Consider the following 16,456-nt stretch of genomic DNA (forward strand, 5'->3'; position numbering starts at 1 on the left):
CGGTGAGATGATGGTGGGGGGTGGTCCAAGGTCATGTAGCAAGACTATGACGTATTTTTCTGTCATAATCCCATTCGACGCCATCTAGCGTATCGTTTCTGACATAGAGGAGCCACAACAAATCACGGGAGCTGGTTTTTTTCAGAGTTTTGGGGACGGTAGACATGCCAGATACCCAAATTAACATGTAGAAGCACAACAACAGTGGAATTCAATCAATAATCCTATTTATTTCCTATAAACTGGCGGGGTACCTTTGTCTGAAACTCTGACTGCGTTGACATGGACACCAATATCCTGAATTTGGCTTTATAAAGAATAACACATTGTTACAATTCCTTTCATTTTCACCATTACACGTTACAGAGCATTTTCTGATTAGGACTCATTACATTCAATGTTATTCTGCCAGTTTTAAAACCCCAACCTGAAATAGTGTGAAGTATGATGCTAACTTGTTTAACATGTTGGGTTTTCTCTTTCTAATTTTGCAAAAGCTACATTCCATGTATTTTTGCATTTTGATTAAGCCCAGAGCATATCGTCAAGCAGATGGGTGTCGTATTCCAATGTCACAAAATGCTGGGAATACTCGTGGTAATGCGATCAAAACATACATGTCTACATGATGTGACTAAGGTGATTTGCTTAATTCCTCATGTTAAGGTAATCAGAATATGCTGTTTACATGGCAGTGTCTTATTCAGATTGGTGGCTTAATGTGGTTAAACAATCCTTTGGGTAAACAACAAGGACAAACCAAAGTTAGTGTGGGATTTATCGCTTGCATTTTTTTGTGGACTGCTCGTTCCTGTACATTCCTATGTATTCCTATACATTACACAACAATGCATTCTTGACTTTATTTGAAACACTCACTCAAAAACTATGTTTCCACAACAACTGAAGCCACTTAAAAAAGGAAAATCTCTCCTCAGAGGATACATCTCATGGAGCTTCCCACCTCTTTTTCTAATCTGAGACACAGAGGACTGCATCCAGTGATTATTTTCATTAATAAATCATTTGTAGATTAGGTTCTCAATAACTCATGTGGTCTTTAAAATTGTGTAAGATACCTATCACTTGAGGCCCATGGTAACGTCTTTAAATGTCCTGTTTTGTACGACCAAGAATCCAGCATCTTTTCTCACATCTTATCAGAAGTCAGACCTTATAGTAATAATTTCTCATGTGTTTGGCTTTAATCATGGTACAGTATGATCCAGTATCTGCAAGCCAATCCAAAATTCATGTTTTTCGTGCCTGTGGTCAATTTTTTTAGGCCAGTCATCTAATTTGTCTTCTCTTAGACTTTGCATGCTGAGTTCAGCAAAAATGTTAAAACTTTTTTATCGGAGTTTCTAATAATTTTTCCAACCCCATGAAGATATAATGGAGGAACATCTTTGAAAAGAAGCAGTGACCACAAAAACAGATCCTGTTCGAACACTTGTTGTTAAACGTCATGCATGTAGATCTGGTCGATGGCTCTCATCTGTAATCAGTCCGCATGCACAATTTCTCAAGAAATCCCAACACTGTTGTTCACAAACCCCCAAACACATGGTACTGAGTAACAGATGGAAACATTACTTCTGTGTGTAATACATTTATAGTTATTATATGAGCATGTGTGAATACAGAGTCCCGGTTTTCTTTGTTGATGAATGGAGTGTATTTGTACTCATAGCAGCTGACCTCTGACCCTCATCACCACTCTACTGATGGTGATCTATGGAGTTCACACTGACTCCCTGAGCAGTCAGAATATTATCTGAGAATAAACGTTTTTATCTTGGCACATATTTAACAGACTCCAAACAGAAAGTAAAGGACTAAAATAAATTACAGCCCCTAGTCCAAAACAATAATACAAAACAAATAGGCAGCAGGTAATCACAGTGGAAAAAGTTGCAACAACAGACACTGTGACGTAAAGCAATGAAAATATTTGTCATTAGTTAAGGTTTTCTGGGACTGAGGCGGATGCTCTTCTGTTTCAATTGGTCCAACCACCTACCTGACAGAGGAATCTTGTGTGTAGAATGTGTCGTAGAAATGTCGGAGTTGAAGGAAAGAAATAGGTAAAATGAGCCAGGCACTTCTAGATTACCCTTGACAGAAGTAAATATTGAATAAACAAAATGCCACACAGACTATTTGTATCCAAGTCATTTCAAAGTTTACAATTGCAACAGAAAAATGACGTGGAATGGAGTGTGATGATGAGCGACAGGCTGTGGACTGCAGAGCATCAGCCGCTGTCCTCCTCCAACTGGACGAGTGAGCGACTGTTGGTCATAATTCATGAGACACTTTGTATTTATTATCTTTCTTGACACAAATGGCTGTTGGTTATAGTCTGAGTCTTTTCAATGAGAGAATAGATTATTGAAAATGAGCTGGATTACAAATGTAGGCTATGAAAATGACCATGATGCACAGAAAGGTTTCATCAATACTGACAATAAAGCACAACGAGGACGATGGCCTCAGACAGCTTAATGAGGTCGTTATTAACAGCCACGCTAATGAATTGCTGCTACAATGAGCAAATTCCCCTCAATTAAATTCCAGTATCCATCCTCTCCTCCATCGTTTTTTTTTCTCTCAGAGAGATATTACATTTGTCAACAAAGCAATCAGCTCATCGAGACAGATTAGCTGCCGGACGCCTTTAGCTCCCATTAACTCTTACACAAGGTGCAGTGGTTTCATCCTCACACTCATTCAGGACGTTAACATGATATTAAACTGCCGATTTAATGTGACGCTACTCCGACTAAGATGTTGAGGTCACACTGACAATTAATGAGAAGCAGATCTGATAATCTGTCTGTGACTGACTGTGGGAGGCCGAATACAGACCTGCAGTTGCAACACTGACTGCAGGTTACCAGGTGTAAATATAGGTCAGGATGAGCACAGGGGAGCCTTTTCTAACAATAATATGTCTCAAATAAGCTGAGACATGTCAGACACACTTAATTCATTGGAAACAAGTCTAATTCAAAAAGTGACTGAAGTAAAGTCTAGACTTTAGAGAGACTCAGAGAGAAGTCTGAGTCATGACTGGGGGAGTGTCCAGTCATTTGAGACAAGTTTCAACCAAGTCTCAAATCACTGGAGAAAATGATTCAGTCTATCAGTGCAGTTCAAGTATCATGTCTCATGACATCTGAGACAGGTTTCAATTAATGAGTCAAATGTAACTTAAGACTCAAGAGACCAGTGTCTAGTCTGAGGCATGAGACCAAGTCTGAGTCAGGCCTCAAGTCATTAGGAAAACGATTTATTTCAGTCATTTGAGACGAGTCCAGCTCAAGTCTAATACTAATTCAAGTTCCAATTATTTTGAGACAAGTCTCAAGTAAAACAAGTCCAAGTCGAGTACTCCTCGAATCTGCATCGAGTCTCAATTTGTTGGAAAGAAGATTCAAGTATGAGAAATGTGTAAGTCAAGTCTTTTTGTCATGTGTAACAACTCAGGTTTCAAGACAAGTGTAATGCAATCTGAGACTAGTCAGCGACAAGTCTTGGATCATCACAAGTCGGACAACATGACATGACAGGAAGTGATGTCCAACTCTACATTGTGTTGTGCTTTGATAGTAAAGCTTCTAAAAACAGTAATGGACTACAAACAGAATTTTCAAATGTGTACATTAAGACGTGTTTCACTTCAACAATGTGTTTCTAGATATTAATGGTCTGTAGACGATGAATCCTTATTTCCTTTTTTCCCATCGATGAAGGATTTGCTCCCCCACACGAACCATCTGCTGCTGTGTTGTGTCAGGCGTTAGCACCGATCGGTGTGATATTAGCAGGTAACACTTTTACAAAGAGTGAAAACAAGTCTCAGTGTTCACACGTTCTCAGCCTGTGCGAAGCTCTGTTGCCTGAAAACTAAGTGAAATATTTCAGACCTTCGAAGCCTTTCTGACTCATATACTGCAGTTCAAAATCCCTGTCCTGCTTTTACAATGTTTCTTCTAACTGACTGATGTTAATGATAAAGACCAAACATGGGGAATTTCAAGGCACAGCGAAATAAAGTGACTTTGCAACATGAAATTAGAAAATTTACCCTGATATCAAGCCTTCAAACAAATTATCTTCATATTCATTTTCTAATGCACAATAACTTCACCAACCTTGTGGCGGAGCTATTTCATCATTGTGATATATTATGATTATTATTATTCATTATTTTCGCATTTATATTTGTAGACAATAGGGGTTAAGGATGTAGTTAGCAGACCATTCACGGCCTTGCGGGCCGTATAGTTAGAAAAATTAGGCGACTAACGTAAGAAGGGCTACTTAAGCACGTAAGGGGCCCGCAAGAGCTTTTGTGCTTGCGGGCCCCTGAAAACACAGAAGCATGCACCGGCCTTTAGTTGCTTTGAATTCTCTGTCTCTAAAGACATGAAAATTCCCACAAATATGGAAATGAATGATAAAATGTTTTATCTGGCACACGGATGAAGATATTTCCCAAGGGATATTCTCCATCTTGTCCTATGTTCTTAAATGGTAAAGCATTTAGTTTAAAAAGGTAATGATGACTGATTAACTGAGCAGGCCACATGTCTTTCATCTTTACTCTCCTATACAAACCAGTAGCCAGTCAGATGTACCTTTAGCCTCAGCGTACCCTCAAGTTCAGCCTGTAGCTTTGATTACAAGGCCACCACACTTGATGATGCTAAGGTGCACAACTGAAGTTATGTCCCTAACTTCCGCTGGTAGTTAAACTTAAATTGTGCAGAAGACCTTCAAACGTACAAGGGACATTCACCATCTAGTCTTTTATTCTGAATGATTGCAAGAGAAGATAACAGGGTGGGAAGCACAGTTTGAACATGCCTCTGCTCAGCTGACTGCATGTTATACACTCACATCTACAACGGGATTATTTACTTTTTTCCCTTCTTCTATCGGTTGAGGCTGTCGTGCTGCTGCATGCTTAGTGTTCCTCCTCCCTCTGACAGTTTGTATGGAACAATGTGTTTTCATTCCTCCTTCTGTTATTTTATCACCTCATTTATTTATTTATTTATTTAATTTTCGGATGGAACTGCAGCAAGCTCATAAAGAGAGCTTCAGCGGTTCCACCTCTCCCACGCAGAGATGGAAAATATAATGCGACAGCAGGAGCGACTGTCGCAGCTGAGTGTCCTCCTGACGACCAGGCTGGGCTCAGACTGTGTGATACTATGTGAAATGGGTGTGCAAATATCATGCAAATGCACTGGGAGCATCAGAATTTCAGAGGGGGGATCTCACCTCTGGTACCCTCTGTGAATCTTCAGAAGATGCACAAGAGGGTTTTATTAACAGAACACCTCTAGACAGGACTGATTTGTCTTTTGTTACAGTATAGAGCAGAGCTAAAGATGTAAAGTCTGTCCTGGGGGTGGCGCTAGGGGAAAGATCATGGGATCAGTAGCTTATCCTTAGGACAATCTTTAACTTAATTGAATGTTTTTATTGCAGTATTGCTACTTTCATTTAAAGTATGGCGTAAAATCTTGTTTATGTGGGTACAACTCCATGACTACATGAAATCACTGTTACATCACTGGCTACAGATGCAAGAAGGCACACTTCTTACCACTGTTATAATTTTCATCCCATTTGAGTTTGCACGTCTCTATCTAAAATACATAAATTTGATAAAACGGTGGAATCACAAAGACAAGAGTCTAAACTTTAGGTCATTCAAATCTTTCCCTCAGTGAGTTGTGTTACCAATCACAGATTATCCATTGGGCTGATTGGGTGGTGCCCAGGGGCCTTCAACCCTTAGAGTTCCCAACTCATCTTTCTTTTAATAAAATAAATTGGACTACAATAATTCCACTAGTGTCTGTCTGTCTCACTGTCTCTCTGTATGTGGAAAGCATATCTCACAAACCATTCACCTGATCGGATTCACACTGGTCAGTGGTTTGTTTATGAAAAGCCCCTCACAAAGTGTACAGCACTCAAACAATTCAAAGTGAAGGAATAATTACCACAGTTCAAGAGAACAGCCTAGACCAACAGACACGTTTAGAACTGCACTATTTTGGTATAAATCCTGTCGAAGATATCTAAAGGTGTTGATATTGTCCTTCAGGTTGGTCTGTCTGCCTGTGTGTCACCTTAACTGAGACTACGTGATCAACTTAAAACCAGAAAGTCCTGAAAGCAGCTGGAGGGTTTGACAGTGGCGGTGAGTGGAGGTGAGGAGGAGCAGGGTCCGGAAACCTCTGTGTCAGCACAATCTGGTTACCCCCCACCCCTCCCTTCCTCCTTTTCCTCTCCCCCCGAAGGCATCTCCAGCTAATTTTAGATAAGTGATGTTGTGGGGCCGTTCTGTCCTCATTAAGCTGGCCGGGCTCTAACACATGCACATGATTCATACAGCTCATCACTTATTTAGAGCGGTGGAATTTGGTTGCTACTGTGCACAAGCAACGCACCGCCTCCAGATACAGTTTGTCTATTGGCTGTGGTCCCGTCGATGAAGACGAGGCAACAGCTGGGATCAACTTCACTTAGTCTCACCACGAGAAACATCTGTCTGAACATGTTATCTCTGCTGCAGATGAAGACAGAGCATGCTTCCTCCACCACAAAGTGACAGTCTCCCAGTTTGTCTCTACATTTTGGGGCTGACATTGAGTGCTGCAAGATGCAACAGCGGATGTATTTTCTTTTAATGACTCTTTGCCATATGTTATGCAGTGGGAAAAGAAGCCTCTTGAACATTTGAGTCTGAGGTTTGTTTTCAGCACTGCAAGTGTACATTAGAGGCGCTCATCCCTTGACCCGCTCCGCACTGTTTGACCTGTTTCTTGTGTAGGTGGTGAAAGGGTGTTTCAAGTGTGTTAAGTTTGCTGGTACGTATCAAACTTTTCATGCATCATGTGTAGGTGGTTTGGACTCCTTCCCCTTTTCTGTGCCACATACTCTGTTGCTTTATTTTATGCCTGCATCTGCATTGTGTGAAAGAATGTAAATCTAGAGTTGTGGCACGACAGAATAAATGATAAAATTCTGTATATCATCATGTATCATCATCAGCTATCACACAGTCCTGGTAGTGTTACATGTTGTAAAGAGCAGCGGAGACATGAGTGTGACTGATGTACGGATGGAGTTAGTGCTGTGGAGCTTGTAGTGAATTTATTTTAAAAGTGTAAACAAGCAGATGCAAATTAGAATGAGGGCAGAATCAAACAAGGAGGTATCTCAATGAAATATGATCAAATATAAAAAACAGACAACAAGAATTTAGGCAAAACACTGTAATTGTGTCAATTCTGCCATTTGCACTACACCAGCTTTCTGCTTAGGTCCCTCTAAAATGAAATTACAGACAGATTGCTTGTTGCAAACTTGATGACACAAACCTCTGATCACTAACCAGGCTGGGGAGATCAGCTTGTTTATTGAAGTCACCAAAAAAAGTTAAAAAGATTTTGTTGTTTCAGGTTTAAAGTCATAGAAATATTGAGCTTTGACTAATACCTGTTGTGTGATATAGATCACACAACAGGTATAGAAAAAATAATTCATATTCGTGCATACCACCACACCCAATATGAGTCAACTTTTTCCCACTGGTTTGCTACTCCATATCCTTATGGAATGTCCACACATACACACACCGCTCTCTAATGCCTATATCACCACATCATTTCAGTTCCACACATTGACTTGCACTTTAGCAAACAAAATATAGTGTTGAGACCAGGACCCCAGACTTAAGATAATCCTTTATTAGTCCCACAGCAGGAACACTTGCATAACATTATGTTCTTATGTGCAGAGAAAGAAAACTTTATTTTACACCGTGTATAATAACGCCAAAAAAACACATCTCAGCAGAAGATATCAGGCTAGGCTTCTACATTTTCTTTTCTACAAGTTAACTGATAAATACCACAGAGCTTTTCTAATAAAAATGATGGATGGTTTATATTTACTTGTGTTGTCAGAACCAGACCAGTGCCCATTCTGTTTGTAATTGGCTGTTGGCTTGGCCTGAGGTAATACTAGTTCCAGCCACCACGGATACAGAGTGCTGGTCACCTGTATATCCAAAGTTTGTTAAAACTGAACTGAACACAAGTGTGAAGTCCTGATTCGTTGTTGGTTTATGTGAGTCACAGACAGACAAATATTTCTGGAATTTATATCGGGAGTATAAATTGTATGGGAAACTTATAAAGTGTAATTTTCAATTGCATAGTGCCGCTGCTCCTGCACACTGCAAGGCACTGTTTGCCTGTTTATTCAAATTATATGAAAATTGAAAGTATCATGTATCCAGTTCGCACCGAAATAAAAACTGCACTTCCTTATCAGTACACATGCCCAGTGTGAAGCTGTTATTAACTGTTCTTGCGATATGCAAATCGGATACAGACAGACATACAGATAGAGAATTCTGCGATTGGTAAATAGATGAGTATGAGTTCAAAGGAAAACCTGTTCACCTGTCATCTGGTTGATCTTTGCAGCACATTCATAATTTCCACATCTATCGAAAACTGTTATACAGTTTTCGATAGATGTTATCTGCAGGTTAACTCTAACTGAGTTAACCTGCAGATTGCCTGCTCAACACATTTATCCAGGCTGAGAAAACAACCAGTTTCACACTTACACCTGCATTGTGAAGCTCTTCAGTATTTACAGCTGTTATCTATAGATCACATCTGTCTCTTTGTTCTGAATAAAGCTGCTGTTTACTAAAGGCGAAATAAAGGCATTTGAAATAACGATGAGGATGAGGCGAGATTAGAGTGCAGTAACAATACCCCTGTGGTATGTCAATAACAAACCCAGAGTGCAGATCCTGAAAAGCTCTACATTTCCCTTCTGTTCAGCATTGGTGTGTGGAAACTGAAGACACAGCCTCAGACACATAGTCATGCAGAAAATGTCAACTACGGTCAAACTGCTGAGTAGTACACAAAACACAAATTTCACTGCAGTACCCACCACATCAATCCATCATCATGACACCCTCATCACACCACTACTTGAATGCTTTATACTTACAATGTTCACTCTGCTTGTGAAAACAGTCTTTATTTTTATTTTTACTGGTTCTAATGTAGGGTTGGGTGTTGGGTGACGCCATCGACCATCGACGATGACTTATGTAAACGGACAACACTGACAATTATTTTTAATGTTGCAGCTTAATAAATTCGAGTAATGATAATAAAAATAGCTGCTACACTTTAGTAAATGGACAAACTGTGTAGACTGGGAGACTTTATCTTGGTCGTACAACTCTGGTGTTTTGGTTTTTCGACAGCACCTGAAGGCATCACCAAAAACAAAACATTTGGTATATGTCATTCGCCTTTTCTGTTGAACTGTAAAGAAATGGTGTTGAAAAAAAACAAACTCCCAAAGTTATTTGTAGTAGTAGAATCGATATCAGCTGATCAAAGGTTACTGCATACATCGTCATATGCCACTTAAGTTGCGACAATTAACCCTGTTCTACTGTCTTAAACAGTTTTCAGACTCAACCCTGACAATTACGTTTGAGAAATATAAGCCTTCAGACTCATCTAGTCCAACAAATGTAATTAAGTCATTGGCTTGAAGAGTGACAGAAACACAACATGGCAATGGCTTTAAACCATACAACTGCTGACCTACGATACGTCCCAAGAGCTGCAGTTCAACAAGCACACCACGATTACAAAAAGGGACAACAAATAACAGAAAAGGCACCAGACAGTGTTCTCTTACCTTGAACAGTCGCAGGATGTTGGCCACCATGATCGACACAGAGCTGGCAGACGCCCCAATGACGCCCACCACCTTATCTGGTTTGGCGAAGATGGGCAGGACATCGTTAGAGCAGCGCACGTCAGATCCATCCCTCTCAATGAGTGCCTGGACAAAAGTGAGTGACTGCTCCAGAGCATAGGTGTCACGCGAACATGTGTCCAGAATTCGTGCCCCAAGCGTAACGTTGGGTAGCAGGTCTGGATCCTTGTTGATGAGGTCGATGGCGAACAGCATTGCCTCCAGCCTATGTATGCCCTTTTCTTTCTTCAGCTCGCCACAAGGCACGCCCCTCTCACCGCGAGCATGCACAGGGAACAAGCCACCCAGGATGATGTCGCCATCCAGGCGGATGGAGGAGGCATACTCCTGCTGGGGCGGCTGGGAGTCGACGGGCTTCTGAGATGTGGAGCCTAGCAGCCAGCAGCTCTTAAGCAACAGCAGAGAGAGCAAGCAGTGGCCGAAGCTGATTGGGGGATTCAAACCCCTCGCCATGTTGTAGTAAGTCGAGCAGCAGGGAAAGAGAGAAGTGATATGATCAACCGGTCAGCTTTGAGGTAACCACAGTAGCAGTTTCACATTCTTCCTGGAACCTGTTGGAGATCCAGACATAGGAAGAAGCAATCAATACATGATCAATAATCAAACCTCATCTAAGACAGAGATCATTCAAGTGGCAAGAACTATACAATTAGTCACACAAAACAGAAGAAAAGTTACTTTACTTTATAAACTTAACAAACTCTGCAGAAGATAGTATACATTGCACGACAGACCAGGCATTTGCAGAAGATACGGGAAGCTCTACAAACACACACGTTTGTGGGGCAGAGACCCAGGGAGCCATGCACAGCTCTTCTGCCCCAGCCAGAGTCATCCCCGCCCGGCCACAGAGCCACCAAGCGTGGAGGGATCAGCAAGCCCACCTGCACAGCTCTCCAGGCCCACGCACAGTCCCACAGGCAAGGTTCTGCTGTGTGTCGCGGTTGTTCACACTGGTGTCTGCTGCAGTTCTCTAGTGGAGCTACTTCGTGAGGTTTGGTATGAGTACTGTTTTTCATGGAATAAAAGTTGTGTTATGTACTCAACTAAATGTCAGAACTGAGCGGTATGAATTGTATAACGGTTGATGACCACTCAAATCACTTTCCAGTACAGGTTATTCACATTCAAACAGTGCTTCTATGGGCAGCACTGAGGGTCAACTCAGGGTTCGGAAAACTTGCCCAAGGACACTTCAGCATGCAGGTCGTGAAGACTGAGAACAAACTGCTCTATCTGCTCAGCCACAGCTGCCCTGGACTCATGCATCTTGCGATCACAGTGTCTCGGAGGCTTTTCAATTACTTAACAGTTCATCATTATGAATGATTATGACAATTATGATGATAATCATAATTGTGGTGCCCCCTCCTGCTGTGGTGGGAGCAGTGACCCTGTTTCATTTCTACAGGTTCTCAGAGGAGGTGTAGCAGATTCCTGGTTATGTATAATTTGTATTCAAGCTAAGACCTTTGTATGTCAGAGAAGATAATGGTTTTGTGGCATTATAATAGGGCTTATTTTAATGAAGTATTGTCACTTCATTGTCTGGTATGTAAAACAGTGAACCCTTTATAACTGCCTAGAGCCTAATGTCTTCACACATCTAGCTTTGCAGACTAAGAAAGATATTCAGGTTTCGATAATGAGAAACAAAAAGAAAAGAATGTTTGACCTTTTGCAAGAAAACTATAATAACATTTTTATAACTGATTTCTAAATAGTTGCTAATTAATTAACAAGTTGATTTCAAAGCTACTTGATGTAATTTTTCACTAAGATTTACATTAAGATTTACATACCGTCAGGTGGGATTGTATTTTTGAGAACTCATCAGAGTTTTTTTTTTTTTATGAAGGATGGTGATACTTAGACACACTATTCAGGCTATAGCTCACTACGCAGAAAACACAATATTTTAGCCAGAATAAACTAACCAGTGTTAAACTTCAGCATAACACTGGAGCACTAGGTAGGGAACCCCACGATTGATGCCGGGTATTTCACTTACTGACATAACCCTTTAATTGTTGTCACCTAGGAGGTCCTACATATAAACAGATACTAAACTTGATCTTAGCAAAAACAAAACTGAGAAATAATAAGTCCTAATTATTCAGTGACAGAGGAAAACTCAACATATTATTCAGGATTCATTATCTATAACTGCTTCTTCTTTTGAAAGTCACAGAGGGAGCTGGAGCCAAACCCAGCTGAAATTAGGCAAGAGGCGGGTACAACCTGGACAGGTCACCAGCCTATTGCAGAGCCAACACACAGAGAGAAACAACCATTCACACTTGCCGACAATTTAGTCTCAAATTAACGTTACCCAAATCTGCATGTTCGGAACATGAAAACTTTGTGTTGTTGTTTTTTCTTTTGTTGTTTGTGTTTTAAAGACAAAACACGGAAAGTACTCTTAAGAGAACACGTGCAAGACACTCTGACAGACAAAAACATAAACAACAAAGTGTATAGGGGTAGATTATGAAGGAATATGGCTGCTACTAATTTGAACCCGTAAAATTATTATTATTATTTTTATGACAGGCTAAATAGAAGACATACTGTCAAATTAAGCCTTTTGGCAGCAGCCATTTTGGCCAGAAATAGTAGGTGAACATCATTAATTAAGGCACATTATCATTCAGACATGAACTCCAGAGAATGTCTGCAAGATTGGGTCTGGACTTTCTCCAACATGAACAGCACGGCAGGAGATTCTGCGCTCAGATGCCTTCACAACAGAACAGAAATCTTTGGATCGTTTAGGTGAGGGGTGGAGCAGAGGTAGAACGCAATCTATTAATTCCACTGCCGAGACAATGTGTTTTTGTTAACAGCATATCCAATCCGGTCTGGCTTTATCACCAACTCTCTTTGAACATCATCGTCAGTCCAGTGATATCTTTATTCTTGTTTTTTTTGTGTGAGTTATTGCTACAGGGCTATTCGGAGAATCTCCTGAGAAAGGAGCCTCTCAGTTAGACATTTGAGTACGCAAATCACGGAATGCACCGTGGGAGAATGTCAGGAGATTATATGAAGTTCAGTGAATGCCTAAACGCACCTATCAGTGACATCGCAGCAAGGGAAGTATACAGTTTAAAGTGACTGGGAGGGTTAGGACTATAGGGTCTCGAGAAAAACACATGCACAACTTCAAAGTCAACACCACTCCTCCCAAGTTCCTCAGAAATAGAGAATATAAGTCGATGACGTGAGTGTTTACTTGAAAGAATTGAAGGACTGACAAAAGGAGAGATTTAAACTGTGGGTTTCCTTCCTTCTGATGATTCTTCGGTAAATGTCAAGGTCTGACTGGAGGATTACCTGAGGGTAGAAAGCAAATAGGCACTCGGCTCTTATTGGACGATGCAAGATTACATTTGTTTTCCTCTCCTCTTCTTTCTCTTCTTGTTCTCCATTATGTAACATCTTCATTGCATGTGTGCAGCCTTCACTCTCCTTTTCAAATCTTTAATATAATTTCTCAAATACGCACATTCCCCCTCAGGCAAACAGAAAACACGCGCATCTTTGCAGGAGCCAACCACATCCAAACTCTCTGACGTCGTTAAACGCGCGCGCACGTGGATATTCGGTTTCATCCACTCGCCATACGCACACACACATAGGCACATTTACGCCCATCGCGCACAGTGATCCCCGTTCGCGCACAGTGATCCCCGTTCGCGCACACGCAGCTCCCCATCATCAAACACACGTATCAATCGCGTCTGTTTACACAAAGCAAACTCAAAGGCGCGCCAACGATTACGATAAAAAATATGCGCGCGTCGCACAAACGAGGTTCATACACGCACCAACTTCCTCGGTTATGCACACACATGCCGACACTCACTGGTGCGCGGGTACGCATGATCATGCGCATGATGGCAAAATTAAATTGGATTCGCAAACACACTTGAATTGGCTGAAACACACAAGCTGAGATCCAGCCAGCAGATTGTAATCGATGGGTTTCAAACTGATTGATTCATTGATTTCACTGATTGACCACATGAGAATCCGGGTGATAAGAGATAATTATAATCTAACAGGTTGTTGTACTTTAAACAGTCCATACCTGTACTCAGACCTCCAAACGAAACTTAATACTTGACACGTTCCGCAGTTGCACAGATTGTGATGTGTTCAGGTACCTTTCTCTCCGCAGCAGGAGCAGCTGCTCACTTTCAGTGTCACAGGTCACACAGACGTTGTCTGACTCCAGCTGTTTGTCACATCAGCACAGCATCTCCACCAAATGTGTCCGCGGGGATTCTATCTGGCTCCGCATCAGCATCCTTGCACCAAGATTCAGTCATTTGATCCTAGAATCCACTTTATTTCTCTGCGTCTGCAGTTACAGAGCAGTGCAGCCTCTTGTCATCACAGAGAAGTTATACATTCCTGTGAACGGCAGGTTTCTGACGCTCCGGATCACCTGCGGGGTTTTGGTTCGACTAACGGTTCGGAACGAAGGTCCCTCTCTCCCACCCCACCCCCGCCCATAGACAGCAGCCAACTCAGATCCCTCTGCGGGAACAGATCCACACCAGGGTCGCTTGGTTCTGGAGGACTGGAGTCACAGAAGCGCCGGTCGCAGGTCTCCGGAGTGCGTCACAGGGAACACGGGAGGCTCCCAGGTTCCTTTGCACCAGCTAAGTTCCTACTCTGAGGGTCTCATCCAACTCCCCAGTTACCGAAGTGGTCTCAGGTCTGAGCAGAGGCTGCACGTGGTGCTGGTACTGATGGAGAGCGTAAGAAAGTGCGTTCCAGCTGCAAACAGGATGAACGCGTGTGCGACTCGTGCACTAACATGAAGTTAATGAGCGTCATTGTGCAGCCCAATGGAGAAAAGAACCTTCTGGGGTCAGACAGCAGACATGGAGGCTGGATGCCTCCCAGCGGACAAACAAAGGTATTACAGGATGCTTCATCAAATACCTCCACGACATTCAGTAGTGGAAAAAATAACGTGACATTGTTTCAGCTGTAAAGAGATTCAGTTTTTTTTTAAACTCGGTTACAAATGATATAACTTTGGTGACAAAGAGTGGAAGAATATATTATTTTATACTAACTTTTAAAAGTAAATCATACTAGAGCACCTTTTTCCCGAAAAGATTATAGAGTGACGGAGAGGAGGCAATTTGTTTATTTATTACGTTGATCCTACGCATATTGAAAGTTTTTGTAATTTGTGTTTTCGTCAGTGCACTTTGTAGACGGTCCCTGCCAACTCTCCTTACTGTCAGCTGATTATAAAGAATTCAAATGATCAAGTCTTGAGGTAATAGTTGGACTATTTCTCAGCAGCCTTTCGAGACAGGATGTTTCTAACTTTCATGATATTCCTCAGGATGAATGGTAAATGGTTTTGTTTTTATATAGCGCTTTTCTAGTCTTGATGCGAAGGACACTCCGGCATGCAGATGGGGAAGACAAGTACATGTTAGGTTACAGAAAGTGCGGTACGTCATTTTCAACTGGATGGAACATTTGGAATAGATCCACGATTAATCAAATGTGGAAATCAAAATGTCACAAGGATATTAACATGTGAAAATGATATAAATGTATATACAATTTAAATATTATTTTAAACATGAATAAATCACCCCTGTTTCCCATGGCCTAGAGCACTCAATTGGAAATGTATTCATGTTTTATTAAACCATATAGTTATTTTTGAATAACAGCAGTAATGTCAAGTCTTTGACAGACAGGAAGTCAATGTCATAAAATTATTGAATGCATCACAATCGTTGCTCAGAGCTTGTATTGGATCTTCTGTATATTGATCAGCTGATTGTGGGTGTTCATAAATGTCCAACAGCTGTCCAACTTTAAATCCCTTCCCCTCTTCCGGATCCCGACCTCAACTGATCGTGTACCTAATCCTGCATCGTGTTGGCAGCGATCATGGACCACGATGATGGATCCCAATATTGGCAGTGGATCATGACGATGGATTGTGGATTATGGCGGCACCCCGATCATAGTGGTAGACCTAAAATTGACCAGGTTGCCTGACAAAATACATATTACACGTGGCATCTATTGCACTTCTGTCCCTCCAGGAACAGGGATCCCTCCAATGCGGCTCTATCTGAGATTTCTAAGTTTTGCCCTGTTTTATTTTTTCGTTTTTCCTTACTCTTGTTGAGGGTTAAAGGCCGAAGATGTGGCACTTAGCGAAGTGATATAATAATCAATTATAGGAAATTGCTATGGGCACATAGAGAATCCTTCAATGATAAAAGAATGGCCTGAATAGAGAATCTTGATGCACTTTACAAACCAGAGACGGAAACAGGCTTGTTATCAGGCCATAAAAAACATTAATAATAGTAGATTCCAGATGATCCAGTTGGCATGACTCTAAACTCGGAGAAGAAGAGTTTTGGTAGTTATGTTGGCTGTTTCTGATTGTTTATGGTTTAGTGATTTTTACCTGTGTTTCCTTGTGTTAAGGTTTATGTTCAGATGTTCCCCTTTTGTTTTTTGGGCATGTGACTTTTTGATTTTAGTTTATTTTAGAATCTTGTCGTGTGTTTGTATTTCTTTCTTTTGTAGTGTTATTTTTTGC

The sequence above is a fragment of the Platichthys flesus genome, chromosome 6 (genome assembly GCF_949316205.1).
Source record: "Platichthys flesus chromosome 6, fPlaFle2.1, whole genome shotgun sequence".
In the NCBI taxonomy this organism is placed as follows: Eukaryota; Metazoa; Chordata; class Actinopteri; order Pleuronectiformes; family Pleuronectidae; genus Platichthys; species Platichthys flesus.